General features: G+C 37.6%; 1 pseudogene; it reads left to right on the top strand.

The window, feature by feature from the left end:
* The first annotated feature begins 1,038 nt into the window (after positions 1-1,038).
* Positions 1,039-2,290, top strand: LOC138823577 (vacuolar protein sorting-associated protein 37A pseudogene; annotated as a pseudogene).
* Positions 2,291-5,572: the final 3,282 nt, after the last annotated feature.

Here is a 5,572-nt window from a genome sequence, read left to right as displayed (position 1 = left end):
GTGAAGTAAGCCAGGCCCAAAGAAACATAGGTCCCATGGTTTCCCTAATTTGCAATAACCAGTGTATGTATTGAGTCAAGCAGAAAAAGACAGATAAGTTGAAGTTAGGCAAAATGGACCTCAAGATAAGGACTGAAGTGTTTTTTCTTGCTTTCTATTGCTTCTAATGTTTTATAAAGTGATTTTTTTTTCGGTTGTGGGGCATGAACTCTGGGCCTGGGCATTGTCTCTGAGCTCTTCAGCTCAAGGCTAGTGCTCTACTTATTTAGCCACAGTGCTACTTCCAGCTTTTTCTGTTTATGTGGTACTGAGGAATTGAACCCAGGGCCTCCTGCATTCAAGGCAAGAACTCTAACACTGAGCGACCTTCCCAGCCCAGGGTTATATGTTGTTGTTGTTGTTGCTTGGTGTGTCCCTCCCCCACGGTATAACTCCTGTTTTCACTGTAGTTAATGTTGGTATAATTTGTGGAGGGGAAGGGAAAAACAAATTGTTTAAATAGGAACCCATTACAACAATGAAATATACAAGACATTAAGTTGAAAAATGAAATTTAGAACTTTGGGGAGGAGTCGGGGGACTAGATGGGGGAGAGGGGGTGTCGCAGCAGGGATGGCAAAGGGAAACAAAGGAGTAGGCAGCAATGCTTGATAAGAAATGTGCTCATGGTAGGACGAGGCCAGGCACGCCGAGCGCAGCCAGGTTACAATCTGACTGGCTAGCCAGTCTGGAGCACCTGGGCCTCCAAGGGTAGGATCCTGGTTGCTTGTGTCCTGCTTGACAATTTACCTCTCTCCAGCTCTCTCCAGTTATGTCATGGTCCCCCAAACCCGGGGACCAGGAACCTGGTTTACTTGGTAAAAGGCGCCGTTGGCTTGCCCCACGGCCTGCCCCTCTGCTCCTCCCCACACACACACAACCGGACTCGAACCTTGGGTATTTCAGGCCACTCCTCTGTAGCTGGAGACCTGCCAGGCAGCCTCTGGGAGAAGCAGGCCCAAACCTTGTAGGGCCTCCTGCCCCAGGGACGCGAGGAGGATGAGCTGGCTCTTTCCCCTGACCAAGAGCGCCTCCTTCTCCACAGCAGGATCCCTGGTGGTGGCCTCACCAGCCTCCAACAGCAGAAGCAGTGCTTGATCGAGTCCCTCCGGAACTCCCACTCCAGTATAGCTGAAATACAGAAAGATGTGGAATACAGATTGCCCTTCACTGTAAACAACTTGACAATTAACATTAATATAGTACTTCCTCCACAGTTTCCTCAGGAAAAACCAGCAATCAGTGTTTATCCACCAATCTGACATCCTTTAATGGATAAACATGGAATATATGTTACCTCTCAATTAGTAAGCAATTTTACAATACACTCAGATCTTGGAAAGATTAGCCAGAGTCTGTTGGATGAGTTTTGGAAGAATTCTCCTGTTTTAGCTCCCACTTCAACAGCATTTCCATACCTGTATAGTAACCCAGGTGGGCTGCCTCCTTATGCTTCTTAGGGTTTTCCATTTCTTCCTGCATATCCTCCTCAAGAAGCTAACAGAACATAACTTCTTTGTTACTGACACTGTTTCTTCTTCAACAAGTTATACAACAGCCAAGTCTGCTGCTCCTACATTTGGTGTCCTTTCAAGTCGGCCATTGCCTGTTCCCACAATGGAAACTTCAACACCTATAAGCCAAAATGGTTTTGGGTACAAGATGCCAGATGTCCCTGATGCATTTCCAGAACTCTCAGAATTGTGTCACAACTCACAGATATGAATGAACAAGAGGAAGTATTACTAGAACAGTTTGAGTTTACCTCAACTAAAACAAATTATTAATGACAAGGGTGATTTAGTAAAAAGTATTGAGGAATTAGCAAGAAAACTCTCCTCTTGGAGCCCAGTTTGGAAGCCAAAAGGCAAACTGTTTTAGATAAGTATGAGTTACTTACACAAATGAAATCTACGTTTGAAAAGAAGAGGCAGAGACAACATGAACTGAGTGAGAGTTGTAGTGCAAGTGCCCTACAGGCAAGATGGAAAGTCGCTGCACATGAAGCTGAGGAAGAATCTGATAATATTGCTGAAGATTTCTCGGAGGGAAAAACTGAAATAGATGATTTTCTCAGTAGCTTCATGGAAAAAAGAACAGTTTGCCACTGTAGAAGAGCCAAGGAAGAGAAACTTAAACAAGTGATAGCAATGCACAGCCAACTTCATGGTCCATTACAGATTTTCCTGAAAACATGGACCGCCAAGAGAGAAATGAGACATAAAACTAAGTACATTATTTTAGATTTAAGGTTTGTAAGTTGGCATTTCATTGAAATGGCTGAATTCAGATGTACTCTACATTGTTTAAAGAACTGAGATTGTTTTTTATATAGATTAGAATGATTATGATCTTTGCTTGGAAAATTTTTCTGCAGTATTTGCACTAAAAACGCCTATTTATCATTGATAAATCCTGTCCTTTTAAAATTTCACTGCTATTCTTATAATTAAATACCTTATGCATGTGATTTTAGTTTTAATATTTTATGAAAAGTACTTAATCTTGTACTTTTAATTTGAAACTGCCTCATTTCTTTATCAAGAATGATATCTTCTTTAGATTATTTTCCTCTCAGTAATTTTTAAGTACTTTCAGCTATGGAAAGATACCCACACCCTCTCTTTTTCTTTCTTTTTGAATAAAACTTTCAAAAGCAATTTGTTTTTAAATATTCATAATACCAGAAAATATCAAACCAGCCAATGTGCCAGATATATACCTATAACATATAAATATACCTATTATATATATATATATATATATATATATATATCTTTAATAAATAAAAAAATTCAAAAAATGTCTTAATTACATTGCTCATGTAATTGTAACCCCTCTGTATGGTATTTTCACAATAATAAAACTTTAAAAAATTAATTTAAAAAAAATTTAAAAAATATCTCCATGGAAACCTAATCACCTTTTTAATCCTTTCACAAGTCCTCTAAACTGAATGATATATTTTACATGTTACTCTGCTACCCCTACATATATTTTATTGTCCTAAGGAAACTCTTTAAAAGATAGTCTATTGATTGATATTTTGTGTGTCAACTTCCCAAAATATGTTCTGCCCTCAATCCAACTAAAAAATTCTCATCTTCATCTTCCTTTTTGAAAAGTGAACACCTGTCATTTAGATAAGAATCAATACATGATTTCATTCACCAGATATTCAAACTGTCATCTCAGTTGTCAGGAATAATAGAGTTCAATCAATATACTCATTTATTCTAGATCAAACTCTTTGATACATTCTCATGGCATTGATAACAAAACCAAGCATCAACATATATGACTTTATTTCATCTCATGTTCTCTCTGGAATGTTTAGAAAATTGTCTCTTAAATGTACAGCCACAGAGTAGCTATATTTAGTTGATTAATAAATTATTTTATTTACTAATCTATTTATTTCAGTAATGGGACTTGAACTCAGGGACTCAGTGTTATTGTTCCTTAAATTTTATGCTCATGGCTAGTGCTTTACCATTGCAGCCACATAAGAGGCTTACAGATTTACATGCCTGTGTGGGAATCGAGTCATGATCTGAGATGTCAGCCTCCTGAGTAGCTAGGACTACAGGTATGAGCCACCAGTGCCCAGTTTTATACTTAGTTTATTTTAAATTAGATTTATTCAGAAAGGCATCTAAGCAAAAATGCTATTTTTAATATTTTAAGATCCAAACTACCTCCAGAGTCCTCTCCTCATTGTTGATGGACTCATTTGCCCAGGGATGACTATTATTTGGGTCCTTATAAGAAATTTATGACAACATGTGAAAAGAAACAAATTTGTAATTTTATACTGGAAAGTCAGAGTCTAATTTGCAGGACTAAACATAGTGAATACTCTCCAGCTGTGAACGCGTGAAAACTATAGACAAGGATGATCAAGAATGGCCTCAGCTAGGATTCTAACCAGTGAATTCGAGGCTAGTAACCAGGGCAAATACAAGGCTTCATGGTTCAAATTTGATAATGAACTCTAAGGGGAGCAATGGACAATCATCTAAAAGACTAGCTGGGAGTGGGATTCTGCAGACGTTGTTGGTCATGAGCTTTTCCAACCTAATAGGGATTGAGATTTATTTACACATAATCTCTCCAGAAGAGGTCACTAACACCATGACTGTCCATTCATTGAATTGTGTCACACTAAACAATGTCATTTCATCAAAAGTGATTTAGAATTACCAAGATCATCTTGAAAGACATTTAAGATGACTCCTTTCTTTATTCCTTCTGAAAAACTTTGATGGATGAATCTGGGAAGATGAAGGACAAAGTTCACTCACTTTTGAGGCTGGGAAGGTGGCTCAGAGTGGTCGAGTGCTTGCCTCCAATACATGAGGCCCTGGGTTGGATTCCTCAGCACCATATAAACAGTAAAAACTAAAACAACAACAACAACAAAAACAAAGGCCAGAAGTGGCACTGTGGCTCTAGTGGTAGTGTTCTAGCCTTGAGCTGAAGAGCTCAATGACAGTAACCAGGCCTAGAGTTCAAGCCCCACAACACACAAAGAAAAAAAAATCACTTTTTTTTTGTTATTGTTCTCTTATGCCCGACAATGTTTTCTTCTCATAAGAATTTTGTTGAATATGAGATTCTAAACTTCTCTTTCTTTTTTAGTTTTGCTCTATTTTGTTATGTCTTTCTTCCATACTTTAAATATTCTCCTCCATTTAATTGTTGCTTGGAAAAATATAGAAGATTTTGATAAAATCTTTATCTTTGTCCCTCTGAAGTAAGGCTCCACTATGTGTGATTTTTCTTTCTTTTTTTAAATTTAATTTAATTTTATTGTAAAGGTGATGCAAAGAGGCTTTATAATTCCATAAGTAAGGTAGTGAGGTCATTTCTTGTCAAGCATTTTTACCCCTCCCTCATTTTTTCTTCCACTTTCCCTCTGACTCACCACAGCTAAGAGACATTGTGTTAGAACCAGACAGTCTTTCTTTTTCTCTTAAAAATATATTTTATTATTACTGTTCAGCTAATACACAGATGTATTGTACAGGTAAAGTTATAATTATGTAAGTCAGATAATAAATGTATTTCCTTTTGAACTCTGCCAGCCATTCCTTTGCTCTCTCCCAGTTTTTCTCTCCCATCCCTACTCACAGTTTCAGTTTAATTTAAATTTAAATTTTATTGTCCAGGTGTTGTACCTAGGGGTTACAGTCACATAAGTAAGTTAGTTAGTATATTTCTTGCTAACTTTTTACTCCTGCCTTCATTTTTCTCCTGCTTTCCCTTCCCCCAAGCCCTCCCCCAAAGTTGTACAGAACATTTCCAACATACGGTTTTGTGAGTATCACGGTTGAATTGGTTCTCATCTTTGTCCTTTGACTCACCATTTTTTGTTACCCTTCCCTAATTGACATAAACATTTATACAATACCCAGGGTACCAAAATCAAATACAGTGACAACAGGAATTATACCATAGGGGAAAGTACATGTAAAAGAAACAAAAAAAAATCCACATAGTACATTAAAAAAACAACAACAACAAAGAAAAA

This window comes from Dipodomys merriami, unplaced genomic scaffold, assembly GCF_024711535.1.
Source record: "Dipodomys merriami isolate MVZ:Mamm:240054 unplaced genomic scaffold, mDipMer1.0.p SCAF_1209, whole genome shotgun sequence".
NCBI lineage: Eukaryota > Metazoa > Chordata > Mammalia > Rodentia > Heteromyidae > Dipodomys > Dipodomys merriami.
Note: the sequence above shows the minus strand (reverse complement) of the source record. Positions and strands in the feature narration are given on the sequence as shown.